At 36.9% G+C, this 21158-nt stretch overlaps 1 protein-coding gene and 1 non-coding gene across 7 annotated transcripts in view; one reads left to right on the top strand and one right to left on the bottom strand.

Annotated features, from left to right (window-relative positions):
* The window catches only part of WDR7 (WD repeat domain 7), a 385388-nt gene that overhangs the window by 142807 nt on the left and 221423 nt on the right, over window positions 1-21158 (bottom strand). The gene's annotated exons all lie outside the window — the stretch shown is intronic.
* LOC140912164 (U6 spliceosomal RNA) lies at window positions 535-636 on the top strand. Its single transcript, XR_012159242.1, has one exon. It is a non-coding gene; the product is annotated as a U6 spliceosomal RNA (small nuclear RNA).

Raw genomic sequence — 21158 nt, 5'->3', positions numbered from 1 at the left:
AGAACATGTGTTGCTAACGTAGTTTTCCCAGAGTGGATGATGCCTCTTTTGGTTTGAGTCCATCCAGGATGTTTTCCAGCTGTGCCCCAATCAAGTGCTATGAGATGACACAAAGCTGTTACATAAAAATACGGTGGACTATAAACTTGAATATTTTAGCCATTTATGTAGAATGCTACACATGTGAATGTAATCAGTAAGATTTAATCATTACCCATAAACATCTATATCATAATATTCCTCATTGGAGAAAACTAACAAACATCGAGCTTCCAGCCTCTGCTTTCCATGGCATACCTTGTCATTTTTGAGACACATTTCAAGCGTGATTATGTATAATGCACATATACAAGACTTTCTATCAAACAAAACAAGAAATAAACAGATTTAATGAGTTTGTTCAACGCAGCAAATTAATTAAACAAATGGGGCACTGTGTGGGTGCAGGGGGTGCGCCAGTGGAGAACCCATTACATGATCAATGTTTAAATAGACAGGAAAGACAAAGGGTGGGAGAAAAGGACTCTAATACTCATGCTTTGGCAGCACATATACTAGAACTGGAATGATACAGAGAAGATTATAATGGTCCCTGCGCAAGGATGACATGCAAATTCGTTGCAGATGGAGATTTGAGGCACAGCATGATTAAGTGACTTGCCCAAGATCATAGTAGTAAGGGGAGAACCAGGACTAGAACTCTAATCTCAATCCAGTACCTTAACCAAAAAACAAACCCTACTTTCAATTCTTGTATCTATCTCAGCAACTTCTATAGCACCTACCATTAAACACCGAACATGGTAATTTAGATTTGGAAAGCACTGCCCATAGAGAACAACTTTCAGTGAGAATATTCTCAGGGCATGTATCTTTCATTCAAGAGTATTTCACTCAAAACAAATAAAAATATCCTCCCTTGTTTGCCATTATCACACTCTCCCCATCTTTCACCCTCTTTTCTGTTAAGAAAAGCATATGCAACACAATGTGGCAAAAGCAGAGATTAATAGCAACAACCAATGACATTATCTTTGAAAACTCGTGGCGAACCGGGGAAGTCCCGGATGACTGGAAAAAGGCTAATGTAGTGCCAATCTTTAAAAAAGGGAAGAAGAAGGATCCTGGGAACTACAGGCCAGTCAGCCTCACCTCAGTCCCTGGAAAAATCATGGAGCAGGTCCTCAAAGAATCAATCCTGATGCACTTGCATGAGAGGAAAGTGATCAGGAACAGCCAGCATGGATTCACCAAGGGAAGGTCATGCCTGACTAATCTAATCGCCTTTTATGATGAGATTACTGGGTCTGTGGATGAAGGGAAAGCAGTGGATGTATTGTTTCTTGACTTTAGTAAAGCTTTTGACACGGTCTCCCACAGTATTCTTGTCAGCAAGTTAAGGAAGTATGGGCTGGATGAATGGACTATAAGGTGGGTAGAAAGCTGGCTAGATTGTCGGGCTCAACGGGTAGTGATCAATGGCTCCATGTCTAGTTGGCAGCCGGTATCAAGTGGAGTGCCCCAAGGGTCGGTCCTGGGGCCGGTTTTGTTCAATATCTTCATAAATGATCTGGAGGATGGTGTGGATTGCACCCTCAGCAAGTTTGCAGATGACACTAAACTGGGAGGAGTGGTAGATACGCTGGAGGGTAGGGATAGGGTACAGAGGGACCTAGACAAATTGGAGGATTGGGCCAAAAGAAATCTGATGAGGTTCAATAAGGATAAGTGCAGGGTCCTGCACTTAGGATGGAAGAATCCAATGCACAGCTACAGACTAGGGACCGAATGGCTAGGCAGCAGTTCTGCGGAAAAGGACCTAGGGGTGACAGTGGACGAGAAGCTGGATATGAGTCAGCAGTGTGCCCTTGTTGCCAAGAAGGCCAATGGCATTTTGGGATGTATAAGTAGGGGCATAGCGAGCAGATCGAGGGACGTGATCGTTCCCCTCTATTCGACATTGGTGAGGCCTCATCTGGAGTACTGTGTCCAGTTTTGGGCCCCACACTACAAGAAGGATGTGGATAAATTGGAGAGAGTCCAGCGAAGGGCAACAAAAATGATTAGGGGTCTAGAACACATGACTTATGAGGAGAGTCTGAGGGAGCTGGGATTGTTTAGTCTGCAGAAGAGAAGAATGAGGGGGGATTTGATAGCTGCTTTCAACTACCTGAAAGGGGGTTCCAAAGAGGATGGCTCTAGACTGTTCTCAATGGTAGCAGATGACAGAACGAGGAGTAATGGTCTCAAGTTGCAGTGGGGGAGGTTTAGATTGGATATTAGGAAAAACTTTTTCACTAAGAGGGTGGTGAAACAGTGGAATGCGTTACCTAGGGAGGTGGTAGAATCTCCTTCCTTAGAGGTTTTTAAGGTCAGGCTTGACAAAGCCCTGGCTGGGATGATTTAACTGGGAATTGGTCCTGCTTCAAGCAGGGGGTTGGACTAGATGACCTTCAGGGGTCCCTTCCAACCCTGAGATTCTATGATTCTATGACAGTTTGTGGAATTGAAATTTTGGAGACAGTTTTCAAAAGATAGGAAGTTTTATAAACCAAATACGTAATAACTACAATGAGGATATGGGATTTGTTTACATTCATGTGAGATGAAAATAAATTCTATAATTGCAGTTTAATGTTGACAACAACTGGAAAATCTGAACATACAAAAAGGTTATTTTCAAGCCCCTCACAGAAAACATTTACACAACAATTAAAGTTGAGTAATTTAAATAATTCTTCCTCAGACAAAGCAAAACAATTTTCTCACAACTTATACATTAACCCAATACATTTGTAATAAGCTCTTAAAAGTGTAACTCACAGCAGATTAATTTATTTGCAATATAAATAGGACACTAAAGGTTAAGTTAGATGCATGTAAAAAATCTGCACATCATATGCACACAACTAGCACTTGAAATTGATCAGAACATTTAACAGAAAGCCAAATGCCACTTTACAACTTTCCCCAGGTAATTAGCTCCTAAGACAATACACAATAGAAGAAAATAATAATGTGTACAATATTTCAGGGCTTCTCAAACCTTATGAAGAGTTAATAATGTTTCAAATAAACCAAAACTGAAAAATAATAGTATAAAGCAATACTCAGAATGGGAGGTAGCAGAATATTTGCCACAAGTGGGAAGAGACACAATATAATTCACTTGATATAGCCTCCAGAGAGTTATGGTTCCTTCTTTCATTGATGAAATGAATAAAGTAGCCCTTGTTATGATGTACAAATATTCTGAGGGCCTGAAAATTTAGCTATTCATTATGTTGGTAGTTTTCTTCCACTGATTAAACAGACAGAATTCCTCCACAAACCCACCCTGTGATATTTTGGAGTGTTGTTTATTTTTGAACCGGAGAAGATTATGTGTATCATGACCCCTGCTGGACTATAAATGTCCTGCCCATGTATAGTAATTTTATATAATAAAGGTGAGCTGCCCTAGCTAACCAGATCAAGTTCTCTAATGCTGGCCTGAATATCCTGTGTATTTCTTTTCTAAACTAATCATGTCCAGATTGCCTAATTAGAAATCTAGTCTAGCTCAAACTTTAAAAGAATCAACACCATTGCTGTCATAAGATTTTACATCATTCTCTCCATACTTACGTAAGTCGTAAATAATATGGGTCACGTATATATGGATGTCAGAATAAATATGCTGTCACATTTTCTTAGATGTTACTTTCTCCTAAGAGCTGTTACGGATTCTACACCACCACTATCCTAATTATGGAGATAAACTTCTACTTTTTAAAGTCCTTTACATTTATATTACAATTGTCTATTGATCTTAGTTGTAGAGCCTCAATGGAGTTTCACCAGGGATAAATTTGGTCCCATAAAATCTGATTAAGGCTCCTATTTCAATGAATCTTTCCTGTTTTTCACCAACCTCTTGATGGAATCATAACTAATAACTCAGTGCAATGTGAATGTAAAGTATGGCATAGCTTAAAAAAACAGATTAATTTACAGTACAACTTTACTGTGAGACAGAATTCTGACACCAAAGAACTGCTACAGTTGAGAAATGAGGTTCTATGCATATTAATTCAGATTCTGGATCTTTAAATGCTTGAAAAGTGTCACCTCACATATTTTGTCAAAGGTCATTCTAACGAAATGGGGCAAGGATATTCAGTGACTTCTTCCCACTTACAACATTTACCCCCAAACAAACACATATGGAACAAGTTCTCAAAATTCCCTTACCACATTTATATACTACTTGCAGTGTCATTAGAGAACAGAACAAGGTTTTTAAAAGAAAGAATAAATGCAAACAGAAGATGTACATGCTTAATGCTAAACAAAAAGCTCTCAGCAAGAAACCTCAAATACTGAACACTGGAAAAATTGTAAAAGAACATTCAGTCATGTGAAAATATCATCCGTGTAACGCTGCCAAGGTCTGTGAAACCCAGTGTGTTGATCTGCTGAGTAAGTGCTGGATATGAAAGTTAAGCTGCCTTTGTGCAACTTTAACTTATGCATCCAACTTTTTTTTTGGGGGGGGGGCATAGAAGAGGGGAGTGGGGAAGTATAGTTTGCTCCTTTCAACCAATTCCTCTCTTCTTTCAGCTTTCTATTTGGCTGAGCACACAACAAATATCAGTTAAATAGGGCAAAAACCTCTATGGAGGTGGAAATTCCAACACATACTGATGAGCTAGGAATCTTCTTTTACCTACAACTATTTTACCTTGGGATAATTATGTGGACTTCCATGGATTTACTGATATTTAAACCAATGCAAGTGAGAGAAGAATGAGACCATTACTGCACCCACAGAGATATCTCCAGAACTGGTTTTCTATACAACTTATTACGACGATTTCTTTTTTGATTTCTAATTTTGTTTTAAATTAAATTAGTTTGTAGCTTGATTGCCACCATGACCTTTAGAATGCAAACCAATACAGTGCTATCTTGAATCTGGAAGCCTGACAACAAACAACAAAAGAGGGAGGAACTTCTCAGTGATTGTTAACTCTAAAGCCCAACAACGTTACTATATTTTAAGTTTTTAATGGCTATCTGTAATAAACATACATCTAATGTGGGTGCACCTATCTGTCATGTCCTGACAGCACATTCAAAAGCTTATGCTGCAGAAAAAAAGGTTAAAGGTTTAAATGGATAAACTCCTATATTTTTCCTTGATCCTTAATGGAGAACTCTCCTCCTCTACTGCCAATGAATGGACATTATTCTTTCCTTCCCCAACATTAAGAGACTGGACTGGATTCTCACTGGAGAAAATCAATGCCAGTCCTTGTAAAATTGGGGTCAATATGAGGTGCTCCCTCCTCAGAAACATCTTAATCTGATACTTTCATAGCCCTCCCATATTAGGCTGGCCTGGGGATCAAGACTGTGAATTAAACGTGGGTCTCATGCAGTAGTTTAATGCACTAACTATAGGGCTACCAGTCTAGCTATTAAACAGTCTTTTAATTATTCATAGAATTGAGATACTACCTACTGACCTTAATTATTAAGAGTGAAAAAGTAGTTTACCATGTAGTCATTTATAAAGTGTTGGACTCCTGTGGCACACCTTCTAGAATTTTGTACGTTTCATATAGAACTTGCCCAGGAGAAGTACAGGCACTTCAATTTAAAAATCTAATTAGTGTCTTTAATGATCTCTTTGTTTTAGATACAGATAGATGCTACTAAAATATTACACATTGGGCCAAGTAGAAATAAGAAAGCAAGTAAAATTTCATGTTTTTAAAGAAAAATATCTCACTGCAGATTTTGCCAAAATTTTCTGCAGTTTGTAACGTACAATTTCTAGACAGAAGATATGCATATTTGGATAGCTTGAGAGCACTCAAAACACCATTTAAAAATCCAGTTTATGAAACATTAGTTATGAGATCAAGGCAGGGGCATATTTTTCCCCAAAAGGAAAGGTAATGGAGTGGCAATATTATAATATATTACAAGTATACTATAATATTGTAAAAGACAAGATTTTTTCTATTTAATTTTCATTTAAAATCATGTACAGTTATTTTATATTTAAACATTTAAAATTTTTAAAAAATTGCAATATCTTGCTTTTGCAGGAAACATTCTGTGGTTAACAAGAATAGCCATTTATATTAATAATACACAGAATATTTTTGTAACATTTACAACAGAATTTTTTAAACAGCGTGACTTGCCTTTTTGAGGTTCCCATGATTTGGACACCAGTAATATAGTGACTACATAATGAAGTGCCTCAAACATAGCACAGAATGTTAACCTCCTCTGGTAAATGTGTAAAACCTCCTCTGGTAAATGAAATACTGACCAGAACACTAGAGTGTATTCTTTCCAAAACCAATCATGCAATCATTTACATACAGAAATGAGCAGAAGGTACCTTAGTTTAAAGTTCTAATTTGAAGGGCTTTGTCTCTAACAGCATGGACATCCACTAATAAAAAGTATGATCGGAAATCTTAGTATGGGATTAGAACCCATCTGTAAATCCTTATCATTCTAGTAAGCTTATTTCATTTTATTCATTACGGACTCCTTGAAATATGTGATTGCGAAATTCAATTTCTTTAATAATGAGTTAATATTGAAATATTCAAGTTTAAATTTGTTAGTAATTTCAATGAGTCTGTAATGAAAACATTTAAGAGTAGCTAACAGCAACCACAAGGATTAATACACTGATTTTCTGCAGCGTAGCTGCTGCTATTCTAAGCTGATAATGTGTTTAAATCCACACCAATGAAACCAATACAATGGTGTTTTATTCAAGGTGAGACCAAATAAACCTGTCTGAAGCTTTGAGAAATAGGATTTGCAGTACACTTTGAGTCCTAAGTGCCTTTCAGTCCAGGGACCTGTCATTAAATAATCATTAGCCATCATTCATTCTTCCTAAAAAGCTTAACATCTAAACTTGTTCAGCATTCACTAAAGTATTAGTATAGACTACCAAGTACTCATTAGCACTTAGTGATGTTTATACCGTTCTCTTTAACAACGTATGGCCTTGTTACAACATACTTGGAATAGCATGGCTTCACTGAATACACAATGTATTCATAGCTTCCAGGTATCCACAAAGCTGAAATGATTTGTATATTGTCTTGTTAAAATATAAAACTATTTGTAATCTTATATTTACTCATACATTTATGGTTTGCTGAAACTGTTTCGTATCTTATTGCACATTGTCAGTGATTCTCAGCATTTCCTAACCTCAGTTTGCCTCAATCTTCAGATTTAGACCAGTGACAGATGAAATTTTAATAACTGTATTAATCTATCCATGGATTTCTATTAGATTCATTCTGTTGCCTGTTTTGTTACAGGTAACACAGACCTGGGCTTTAATTGTTGAATTGTAATGAAGATGCATAATACTAATCACAACAAACTGATTTCACCTTTAACTGCGAAATACTGAGGTTGTTACTGTCGAGCACTTGTTATCCCTAACAAGCTACAGCAAACAAGGATCAAAAATTAAATATTTATTTAATTCAGAATAGCAAGTTAAGCAGTAATGTTTCCTTTTTGGTATGTACAAATATACAGCTGATTGTTTTCTTTCCAGTTAAATGAAACCTTTCTTTGCTCACCAACGATTTATTCGGAAAGTATGTGGGTTGGAAATTCCCTATTCACTTTTAAAATCCAAGACCACAAATTAATTATTATGCTTTGCAGTGTGTGTGTGTCTCTCTCATTGGTAAGTTCAACTAAGTGATCATTGCATTAGTTTAATATAATTCTGTTAAAAGCCATATAATATAATATTTATTTAATGAGTTAAGAATTAATTTAAGTGTGCCTGTATATTGTATTTATTATGCTGCCATTTGTTTATTTTACCATACAATTATAAATTATAAAAATTCATAAATTATACAAATATTTACTGTACAATGATCTTGTAATTTCACTTACTAGATAAAATCATGCATCTGTATGCAGCATTTAAAATTCCATAGATTTCTCAGTATTGTGCTGTACTATGTTAGAAATCTATAGCTTATTTAATCAATATCATCTGCATAAATGTACAAATAACATACATAAAATCTTAAGCCTGATACAATTGCATAACAATAAAAATAATGTTATGCATAGAATAACATACATAAAATATATGCCTCATAGAATTAGGATATTCTGAGTATGAGGTTCTACTGTAAATAAAACAAAATTCAATTTTGTTTCTATTAAAGTAAAAAAAAAAAATCTGGCCTACTTTCCCAATGTAAACTGTAAAGAATCCATTTTGTCTAGGACAATTTTTCACTGGTCTATGCTCTGTGAGAAAGAGAATCATCTTCATCCATTTTATGCTCCTTGAAATTCAATAGAGTGAAATATTCAGTCATAAAAAGAATGCTACAGTACAGAACAACAGTCTAGTGAATAGCAATATACTATGGAAAATACAGTAAATAAAAATATCTACCTATATATATATAAATGCATTTTCTATACGGCATAAGATTAACAAATAGCAATAATTAAACAATATCTTGTGTCTTAGAGTTAATAATATATTTAAGCATACATTAAACAACAAATGGCAGAGTTAAATATTTGAGTAACCAAACCTAGAATACCTTGTCCTGTTTTCTTTTCGAATTAGAAGATTAATAAAATTATATTCTTACAATGTCACAGTATTTAAATTGATATTAATATTGAAAAATGAATCATGAGGTATAGTACATTGATACTAGAATTTCACAACAACATTTTTTTCTTGCCAAGGCATCAGTTCTGGCTACATTAAAAACACAGCTAGAAATATCAATATTCACAACTCTAACAAGGAAACAAAATATTAAAAAATAATAAAGGTCACTGTCAGCAAGTTGTGTGTCTGAAAAGAGAGTAGTTAGTTTGCATGTAGTTAATAGCTAAACAATAAAGAATACAAATGTTTTCCCAAATGCTTTTAAAGATATGTTAGATTAACAGTTGTTAAAAATAATTTAAAACAAAACAAAACAAAAACAAAACCCCCCAAACTCCATCACCTGATCAATAAAGCAATTCATTATTGAATATCAAATCTCTCTGGACATAGGTAAAACATCCAAATGTAAAATTCAGATCCATAGTGGTTTTACTGAAACATGATTACTACTTTCTTAAAAAGGAATGTAAGAGTAAAACTATTTTAAATTATAGTCATTTTGAATGTGAGTTGCAACCTATCTTGATTCTTTATGAATACTGCAGGTTCTTACTAGAAATCAATGAGAAGGCAGGTAAAATTAGATAGCCATGTTTTGCCCGGAAAGCAATAAGAGATACAGCAATATCGGACTCTAAGTTCTATGTTTTTAAGAAACTAATATTCATTTTTCTGTAAGGAAAATTGTTAAAAGTTAACAGCAGAATGTATACTTTCAAATGTCATCATACAATTTTAGAGACAAGGTGGGTGTCTCTCTATATCTTGGGCCCAACACAGCTACAACAACATTGCAAATGTTATATAATTTTGACACATCCAGCTTCATAAAAATGCTTTTAAAAATATTTAATTTTTTTTAAAATCCCAGTTTTAGTATGATTAAAATACATTTCTCCATGGCTTGTTTTACTATATTTCCATTAAATAACTTAAAATGCTTAATGAAATCCATTTGACAGTGAAACGGTCCAACTATCACTACACACAAATAATAGGATATATTTATTTTTATGGTAGGTCTCATCATAGTATCTGTAAATTAATTTTAAGAAAATTTTAACCTCTATACAAATGAAAACTTAAAAGGTAAAATTATAAAGTAAAAATTTGGTGCCAAAGGTGTGACATAAAAAGGGAAAGGTGAATACCACCACGGGAAAGCGTAGCAGAAATATATTAAAAATCTTCTAACAGTATGGATTGGCAAATTAATAAAAGAAAGGGAAATTCAGAGTTACATGTGTACCTACAGTTCAACCCACCTAGTTTCTCAAAAGTAATAAACAGCAGTTATATTTAGTGATAGATTCTCAGCCTTTTCTTAAAGCTGATTCTATATTCCTTGAACACCCAAAATTCCCAGTGATATCAATGGGAGTAATCTATATATGTAACAAATAGAGGGAAGTGCCTCAAATTTATTTTCCCTCTGCAAACATGTAAATACCCAAGCAAACTGTGTGATCTATTAAGCATACATATTTTTATTAATATAAATATGTGACTATTACATGCGACTATACATTTCTGTATTATTTAACCTGTTATATTAAAGCATGCTATCTTTTACGGGGAAATAATGACTGACCCAGAAAAAACAAAGAAGAGCTTTACATGTAAAGTTAAATATTACTGGCTAGTATGTCAGCACAAATATTTTAAGATTCACAAGTAGAAATAGGTACATTTTTAGCAATTTCTTGATTCTTTAACCCAACATTCTTTAACATGCATGTATATTTTATTCTGATTACAACACATTGAATCTCCAATTAAGTTTCACTTTCAAACAGTATAATCAATAGGATATGCTTCTCACTTTCTGATTTAAATCTGTGTATTCATATTAATTATGAGAAACTAGTATATACAGCCTTACTCCGAAAAATGCAGAAGAATGTATCATTTTAGATGTTATCAATACATTTATTTAGAAGTAAAAGCAAAAGAAAGTCACAAAGGAAAGCACAAATCAGCATCAAAATTATATCAGGCCATACTGTATTGCAGAAGCTCAATACTAGACTGCAGCTGCTGGAGGAACTCCAGAGAGAGTTAACCTGATGTGATAAAAGGCTTGACAAAGCAATTCTGACTGTGCAGCAATGCTAAGTTGTGGGCTAATACGAGAACAGGGGGCCCAATCGGTGTCTTTCAACACGCGCAATTTACACATGGCTTTATCAATAGTCCTAGTGCTGAATACAGAACACACTCTATTTGGCTTTCAGTCAATTAAGCTTTAAGCTGTCAGCAAACAAGACTTTTAAGTTAATTTTGAATCACCGCGAATCAAGTTGAAGGTTGTGAAAGGGCGCGCTCACATGCCGGCATGAAAAAAGCAGTTTAATTGCCTCTGAATAGCTATTATTATGCTGCAATTGGCCTACTGAATCTTAGATGATCTATTTATTTATCAAAGTGCAACCAAAGACTAGTAAAAGAATTAAATTTATGAGCTAAGCTTTTAAAATTTTGCATAAGTAGGTAAAATTACATGCTTCTGTGTACAATATAACAGATCAAAATATTAGATTCTTTTATGTTCAACATGTTTTATTAAACTTACATTAAGTGACATTGCCTATTTAAAAGAAAGACAAAGTATTGTAAACTTAAACTACAGATATCTGAAATGTAGAAACAAATAATTTTCAGTATAATAATTCCAATTACAGTTAATATCTTTTTCTCAACTTGAGCCAAATGGCCTTTGTATAAGTAGGTGATTGCTTTAAATGACCATAGCTTTGAAAGCAGAATGCATTTAACTTTGTAAAATTAGAAAACAGCAAAAAAGTATAACCATGAAAAATCTAAGATTAGACTTCTGAAGTTATAGGTATAAACTTTGTGTCAGAACTTTATTTTTCTTGATGTCAAACAGAGTAAGAAGATTGATTAGTTTAAATTTATGTCATAGGATCACCATTATGAATAATTTTTTGTCACTTTATAAGTTCTTTTCACTCTGTAATAGTAGCTTCTTGGGAGTTTGCTAGATTATAGACTTCATAAGGAAACAGGTTTTTATTTCAAAGCACTTCAGAATGTGCAGAACTTTAAGCACTAAAGTACTCCCATTGACTTCACTAGTTTCAGAGTAACAGCCGTGTTAGTCTGTATTCGCAAAAAGAAAAGGAGTACTTGTGGCACCGCAGAGACTAACCAATTTATTTGAGCATAAGCTTTCGTGAGCTTCAGCAGATGCATACTGTGGAAACTGCAGAAGACATTATATACACAGAGACCATGAAACAATACCTCCTCCCACCCCACTCTCCTGCTGGTAATAGCTTATCTAAAGTGATCACTCTCCTTACAATGAGTATGATAATCAAGTTGGGCCATTTCCAGCACAAATCCAGGTTTTCTCACCCTCCCCCCCCCCCCACTCTCCTGCTGGTAATAGCCCATCCAAAGTGACCACTCTCAAGTTATGTATACACCTAACTGCTTTGCTGGATCAGGGCCTAAATGTCTCCTTTTGCATTATACATACATAATACTCTATTATTTGACGGTTACATGAATACCAGGCTGTATATGCAATTTTTTTTTTTTTTTTTTTTGTAGGAAGAAAGGTCATTGAAGTATTTGGACTGGAAAATTCAAGCACAATTAAACTATTTTGTAAAGAGAAAAATGAACGTTTTATCTATAAACATTAGGCGTGTTTTTTAAAAGATGCAATGGGTACAACAGATTCTTCTATTGCAGGATGGTACAAGAAGTTGACTAGGTACTATATTATTGGGAAGCTCAGTGTTGCATGAACACCTGCTATATTCTCACAGAGTCGGAACCTATATGGGTTTTTGAGTTTGCTCATTTGGAGTCTGGGCATCAGAGAACCCCAAATAATGTCTCAAGACCTAAAACACTAATTTTAAATCTCTATTTAAACAAGCAGAGTTCCACAGCATACATCTTTGGCAAGGATTGAGGACTTCGACTGTAAACTCCGTGGGGCAAAGAATCAAATTCTATCTGTATTACACAGCATCATGCTATCCCTGTTGCTATAGAAAATATTAATAACCAAAATCTGATTGCAGAATTTTAAAAATTGGTGATATGTGACCTAAAAAGAACATGGCTCAATTTCATATTCCACAATGAGTTTATAGCATTGCAACGTGAAGGAAAAAAAACCACCTTACTTGTAAACTGTGTAACTCTGACCTGACATTCCTTGGCACACAAATACAAAATCCCAGAATGCTTAAAATACGTAAATAAAATAAATAAATAAATAAATAAAATCTTAGTCACTTTTCAGAGTAGAATCACACTTCAACAAATTGCATATTTCACTCAACAAAATGGTGTATCATAAAGTATGTTGGGCATGAGGTCCATGTAAATGATTTGATATGAGATAAAACAATTGATGATCCAAAAGTTCCTTCAGAACTTTCAGAAGCACTCAGGACAGGAGGCGTTTCCAAATGCAAATTTGTAGATTTTAAAGATTTAGTGACAGTGTTTGTCTCAGACACATAGGCAATTTATGTAAGTTAATACCATTAATATTAATGTGTATTATGCATAATGATGGGAAAACAGATTCTCAAAGTCTTTGGCCTACCCTTACATTTACTTGTCCCAAGAGATTCAGCCCTAGTGCTCTAATTCTAGCTAGCACAGGTGATCTAGGGTTGCCAGGTGTCTTGTTTTCAACCGGAACGCCCAGCCGAAAAGGGACCCTGATGGCAAAAGTCTGGTCAGCGGCACAGCGGGGCTAAGGCAAGGCTCCCTACCCGCCCGGCTCCATGTGGCTCCCAGAAGCAGCGGCATGTCTCCCCTCTGGCTCCTACTTGTAGGGGCAGCCAAGGTGCTCCGTGTGCTGCTCCCGCCCCAAGTGCCAGCTCCACAGCTCCCACTGGTCAAGAACCATGGCCAATGGGAGCTGCGGAGGCAGCACCTGCGGACGAGGCAGTGCACACTGTGCAGAGCTACCTGCCTGTGCCTCTGCATAGGAGCAGGAGGTGGGACATGCTGCTGCTTCTGGGAGCTGCCTGAGGTAAGCACCGCCAGGAGCCTGCACCGCTCCCCCATGCCCCAACCTCCTTCCTTCCCTACAAACTCCTCAATCCCAGCCTGGAGCTCCCTTCTGCACCCCAAACCCTTCATCTCCAGCCCCACCCCAGAGCCCACACTGCCAGCCAGAGTCCTCACCCCCACCCCATGCCCCAACCCCCTGCCCCAGCCCTGATTCCCCTCCCGCCCTCCATATCCCCTCCTGCACCCTAGATCTTATACCCAGCCCCACCCCAGAGCCCGCACCCTCAGCCACAGCCCTCACCTCCTCCCACACCCCAACCCCCTGAGCCAGACCGGTGAAAATGAGCAAGTGAGTGAGGGTGGGGAGAGCAAGCGATAGAGGGAGGGACGGATGGAGTGGGTGGGGGCAGAGCCTCAGAGGAGGGGCGGGGCAGGGGGTGAAGCAAGGGGGTTCTGTTTTGTGCAAGTATAAAGTTGGCAAACCTAAGGTGATCTGACTGATTCAGATTTAACCTGTGATATCCTACTCATACAATCCATTTACACTTGGTGTGAAATTGCAGAAAATCCTGAATGATTAACTCACTCTTGTTGTGACCCAAAAATGTGAATTTCCATAGACGAAAAATCTGGCAGAAGATCACACCTGCTTCACCGCAACTCCTGCATATAACAATTCCACAGTTGAACTAGCAGGAATAGAAGCAAAATGGTTATGAAAATTATATAATCTATATTTCAAATCAGTAATTTTCTTCACTTGTCATCTGTTTATATGGGCTCTGATCCAACCTCCACTGAAGTCAATGTGAATCTTTCAACTGTCTTTAATGGGATTTGGTCCAGGTAGCTCATAGCTATAAAGAAGGCTGCTGTACATCAGAGTGTATCTTAATGCCACATCTACTGCACCTGTATCTAATTTTAACCTTGTGTTATAAGAACTGACTCTGGAATTCTTCTGCACTTCACTGCCAATTTATGTAGTACATGTTAATAGATTCTACGGCACCTACCTACTGGGACTGCCACAGGGAAAAGAAAAAGCAGAATTCCCATTGCCAAATAGTGAAACTCTAATTTCATGGCTGTGTTGCACGAGTGCTATATTTCACAGCAGTGAAATATGGCCTTTCTTTAAAATATGAGAAAAAGCTCAGACAATTTGTACCAGATTTTAACCAACGGTATTTCAGTATGTAAATTAACTTACCTAATATACTGTGATTAGAGGCATTATCACATCACAAACCCACCTCCCAACAATGATTTGTTCATTATGATCTTGAAATCAAATTAAGCTTTAAAAATGTCCTTTCCAAAAAAAGAAAAATAACCTTGCCTTTCCTCCCATGCTAAAAATGTAGAAGTCAGAGCTTGTCTGATAGCTGTTTATTGACCTTTTTAAGTGAGGTGAAAGTCCAATTCTAGTTCTTATGGACAGGATTTCCTATTACAAAAATCATCAATCACAACTGGCCTTTGGCAGTCTCAGCAGAGAGGCTAAGGAGGCAGTGAGCATAGACACTTTACTAGCCTATCACCTCTTGAAGTGGGTCTCTCCAAATCAGCCTTAAAGACTATTTTGGAAGTAAAATTGTACTACTACTGTTGCCTGCGAGGTAAGTATTAATTGAGTAAACAAGCCTTCAGCTTTCAAGCACAAAACTCACTTTAAAAATACTAACTCACTAAGAAGGACAGAAACATTTTGTTTAGAATATTTGTTGAAATTTTTTTTCTTAAAAAGATGTGATATTTTACAAATACACCGGGAAACTGATACGATACATATATGTCTGCATTCTAATGGTATAGGAAACCCCTGATATTATTTGATTTTGAAACTATGTCATCAAGATATCTTGCTGCGTGAATTACCTGACATTTCACAACTATGCGTTCTCTGCGTGTAGGCCTATACATTAAATAGGCATTAGAAAGATTAATCTAATTAGCTGACAAAGGCTTAATTGTGCACGCATCTAATATACAGTGAAGACTTGTCAGGTCATATTACCCTCCCTAAATCCACAACACCTATGAAAAGGGAGAAATATTGGAGAAAAGGATCTTTAAAAATCACCATTTTGGGAGATGGTCATTTAAAAACCTCTCTTTTCCGCCCCTCCCCTTTTTGTGCTGCTCTGACATCCATTTCCATGGAAACAGCACTGTTCAGTAGAGGAGTTGGAACTTTTGCAGATTCAGCTGTGGCTGCAGTCAGAGGGACACACAGTTCCCTTTTCTTAATTTTACAATTAGGCCTTTTTAAAAGTAATCAAAAAGACATTTTATGTTAGACATGAAAAGGTTGTAAAACTTCAACTCGTCTTGCCCTCATCCCATTCCCCCTCAACCCCTTTGCTTATATTGTGCCTTGGACATTAGTTACCACCGGTTAACAGAAATTAACCACAATCACAACAAAAAATGGCAGAAAGGAGAGAAGAGAAGTAGCTGAGCAATCCTGTTAAATTTTAAACTTAGTTTTGCTCTTAGCCCTGAATTCCATGGGGTTTATTGTAGTAAATGAGGGGGATCTGATTCTATTTAATCAATCATCATGGAGTTAAGGTGCTACCATGATTATAAATATGCTTATTTAAAAATAGACAGACTAAGTTACACAATTTTGGGGAGACAGAATTCCTCTAAACATTTATGAAAATTATGTAAATGGCTTTAAGATCTGACTGCACATTTTTAAAAGAAAGTCAGCTCCGGTACCTCTCTTCAAGTCTTCTCTGCACCCACAAAATGGATTTTAAAATCGATTAGGTCAGGACTGCCACTAAACCTATTATAATATTAAATGCTTATCTATTTAAAATACTATTTCCCTACACTGAAACAAAAAGGGGTTTACCGCCTAAATAGAATAAAATATAAATTCCACATTTAGAATAAGCAACATTTCTAAACTAAACAAAAAAGACAGGGTTAATAGATGCTGGGTTTAACATTTGATTTCTTAAAAGCTAGCTCAAATATACACATATTTCTACTTCAGAGTACAAAATGCATAAGGTGTTTAAATCAGTATTAATTAAGGGAACCACAGCCAATGGGAGCTGCGAGGGCGATGCCTGCAGGCAGAGACTGCCCGCAGAGCTGCCTAGCCACGCCTCCGCCTAGCAGCTCAGCGAGGAGGATGTTACCACTTCCAGGGAGCCCCCCAGGTAAGCGCCACTCAGAGCCCGCCTCATGCCATCCCGTGCCCCAACACTCTGCCCCTCCCACACCCAAACTCTGCTGTTGCTGGGGGTGGGAAGCACGGAGACAGGCAGGGAAACAACCACCCAGCACCAGCGGGAGTCTCGGGCCGTGCACTGCCGCCCGCCCCTCCCCAAGCAGCCGGGCTGCCCTCCCCCAGTACCTGTGGGGCCCCCGGTCAGCCCCCCGCCACTCAACTTTTATTCACTGGTATCTGTTGTGAAATTCATGGACAGGTCACGGGCCATGAATTTTTGTTTACTGCCTGTGACCTGTCCATGACTTTTACTAAAAATACCCATGACTTAAACACAGCCTTAATCATCCCCTTGTATGCTATAAAAAATTTTAAAGTATCAAGAGAACAACTTTAGTGTCTTGAAAATCCTGTTCCCTAGGGACTACCTAGTAAGCCAATCCTAAAAATCAGTAATTGCTGATTTTTCTCAAAAAATTGACTTAAAAAATAAAAACGTTATTACTAAGATTAAAATAAATAAAACCTTTAGTTTTTTGCCCTTTATAACTCATAGCATTTTTTAAGATTTCACAACAGTTGCTGAAGCAGGAATCAATGAGAACAGGCAAACAAATTTATTTAAAATGTGGCCAAAAGGCCAGAACTTTATTATATAAAAATTTAACATGATAACCCCTAATGGCAACAGGGTCCTGGTACTGGCTGAAAAAGGTGAGGAGGCAACAGCAGCCACTTAACTCACTTCACTGATACCGCCCTGTCACCATCTCCCTTCAACACACATACTGAGTTCGGAGTGTCCTGTCTAATCAGGGATTAATATATTCCATCTAATAGCAAAGCCTAAACCAAGCTACAGTTCTGAACAACTGACTGTTCATGGAGAGTTTGAAACCTTTAAAACCTGCACCTGGTTTTCTAGCAACAACCCATATGCACCAGCAACAGCATCAATTATTGGTAGTATAGAACACACTCAAGTGTGTCATGAAAATCTGCTCTGGTCAGTCTACTGCAGTGTATCATACCAGAGAATGGAAGCAGCCCTGAAAGAGCTCCAGCTGTTGCAAAATGCATTTAGGGTGACCAGATAGCAAATGTGAAAAATCTGGACGGGGATAGGGGGTAATAGGAGCCTATATAAGAAAAAGACCCAAAAATCGGTACTGTCCCTATAAAATCAGGATAGCTGGTCACCCTAAATGCATCAGTCTGCCCACCAAACAACACAGGACTACATGAGCACATCACACCCATGTTCTGGACACTACACTGGCTTTCCAATGAACACCAGATCAAATTTTAAGTTCAGATCCTGATTTTCAGGGCTTTTAACAGGCTGGGGATGAGGCTACCTCAGGGACTATTTCCCTCGGCAGCCATGACCTTCCATGGCAGATGCACTCCTCAGTAACAATGGATTTATCAACAACAATGATGAGACTTGCAAGAGGAGACAGCTTTTCCTGCAGCTGTCTCCCAGCTTTGGAACTCTCTGCCTTCTGGACAAAACACAAGAATCAGCTCTTTAAGCTCTCTCACAATAGTAATGTTAAAAACAAGTCTTTTTTAAAATTTCTGTACAACCTTCCCTCTGCCATCTGACAGGAAAAAAGGAGATGAGTCCCAAAGTATCAACACTAATTAAACTAAACTACAGAGTCAATCAAATATGTAAGATACTCTGATATTATAGTGGTAAAAAATAGATAGGCATGTTTTTCCATTAGTAAGGGCACTTAGCCCTTGTCTCCTTGCCAAATTCCAATTTAGATCATTAAATTTTGCATATTTAAATTTCCAACATAGTTTCAGTTGAACACTGTGAACACGGTTGAACTACTCGATATAGTCTTAAATGGCTTCCTCACACTAGTTCACTGAAGGTAGATCTGTATACACACCCATATATATTTAGTTTGTTTTTAAAAAGTGTTACTAAAATATTGGATAGTTTCAGTATGTGAAAGTACTGAGAAACTCAATCTGTTGTGCAAAACTTCACATTCCAAAGAACCAAATCAGCTTTGAACTGAACCAACTCAGTTTAAGAGACAGCAGAAAGCAATGCTCATCAAATACCAAAAGCCTTACCTTGGCAAAATCCATTCAATCTACTAAACAACTTTTTTTTTCTTTTTCAAACTGAGCAGTAGCTGCACAAAACAGAGGCATGGTCTTTTAGAACATTGTGATTAACCTGCCAGTGTCCTACATCAAAGATCACAACTGTGGATGTTAGGACACAGTGAGCAAATCATGTTATAACCACAACTGCTAAGAAATATTGTACACAGACACAATTTTTGTAAAAAATAAAGTATGCAAGCTGTGCAGGTATTTCACTGCAGATGACAATATAACCTCAATCCAACCTGAAGTTTTACCCAAACACTAACATAAAAACAGTTTTGGGGAATACAAATTAAACATTGTTTGCTTCTCACTGTGGGACAAGCAATTATTTTAAAAATGGTGTTGGAAAACCATTTCCCAGATCCAGTTTCCTAACATTGTTTTAGAAGAGTTGTCAGATGCAAAATGACCAGGCAAAATGAGGTTAATGTACAAACCAATTTTTCATCATTGTTATTTCTAAGGAGCAATAAAATTACATGCCATAAACAAAGAATTTTTGTTGTGGTGGAAAAAGACTTTGTCACCTCCTGTCTGGACTACCCCACTACAATATAGCTAGGCATGAATCCATCAACCCTTAGGAAATGAACTAGTATAGAATACTACCATACATCTCCTCAGCAACATGGGTTACTGTGAGCACATCAAACCTGTCTTCTGCTCTTTACACAAGCTTCCCGCAGAATATCAAGTCAAGTTCTCTGCCCTTATTTTCAAAGTGCTCAATGGCCTGAGCCCAGCATCTCTAAAAAAATTGCCTAAACTAAGATCTGGAATGAAGACCGAATAGCAATTCTGCTCCAAAAGGATAAAGCTTATTTGTTAAAGAGACAGAGAATTCTGAGAGACCAGACCAAGTCCATGGAATGAACTCCAAAAGGAAGGAAAGAAACATCACAAACCTCACCACCTTCCGCTAAGGTGCAAGGTGTGTTCCTTAGACTTTGCCTTTTCCAATACAAACACACAGCGGTATGTACCTTTACAAACAAAACCAAAACCTTACCAAAACTAAACTCTACACTTAACAGCCTTTTCTCCCCCAGGCGAGAGGATGAAAGAACAAACCACATGTGACAGACATTAGTCACATTGCTTAATTCACTGCAGGAGGTTCTCAACTATTAGTAGTAGTAAGGGTGGTATAAGAATATATAGAATAGAACAGAACACATCTTACTGAGAATCAATTTATTATTTTTAATCAAACATTTTCCTTTTCAATTTAAAGTTACTAATTCTACAGCTTATTTACCAAGCATTAAACTGATTAAGATATACTAAATAATACTGTTTCACCGATGAAGCCTCGCTCAGTGATTGCTATTTTCACATACAAGGGTGACTGTGTTTGGACCCAGTGTTACTGATGATGTCTTAACACTAGCAAATTTTGCACTCTACTTCTAGAATAGCAGAGGCAAATCCTAGTATATGTCAAAAAAGATTTACTATATAGCCTTTTTGAGAATACAAACTACATGTTTTATCTTTCTACCTGAGGTGATAAAGCATCTTTGGACAATCTGGATTTTAAATAAAAATGTAATGTTTGCAGTATAGTTATAGCCATATTGGTACCAGGATATTAGAGAGACGAGGTGGGTGAGGTAACGTTTTTTTATTAGATTAACTTCTGTTGGTCAAAGAGACAAGTTTGAGGTACACCAAGGTCTTCTTCAGCTCTGGAAAAAGTTCCACTTTACTACCTTTCCCAGACCTGAAAAAGAGCTCTGTATAGCTCAAAAGCTTGACTCTCCCACCAACAGAAGTTGGTCCAATAAAAGATATTATCTCATGCACCTTGTCTCTAAAAATGTAATGGCTGTTTACTAAGCCAAATTTTGTAATCCCAACTCTGTTCTTTATGGACCTGATCCAAAACCCACCGAAGTCAACAGGACTCTTTCCATGGAATTCAGTAAGCACTGGATCAGACTAAGACAATGTAATTTACAGTGTTCCAGTGCTTTTAGAAATGAACCATCAAGACAAAGGAAAAAAGTTTTTGTGCTTTTTACTGCTTCTTTATAATGAATATAGATGACTCAGTCAATTTCATGTAATTTAGATGCAATATTTAGGATCTGTTAAACATCTAAACAAACAGAAAGC

The sequence above is a fragment of the Lepidochelys kempii genome, chromosome 5 (genome assembly GCF_965140285.1).
Source record: "Lepidochelys kempii isolate rLepKem1 chromosome 5, rLepKem1.hap1, whole genome shotgun sequence".
In the NCBI taxonomy this organism is placed as follows: domain Eukaryota; kingdom Metazoa; phylum Chordata; order Testudines; family Cheloniidae; genus Lepidochelys; species Lepidochelys kempii.
This window is presented reverse-complemented; position numbering and strand designations above follow the sequence as displayed.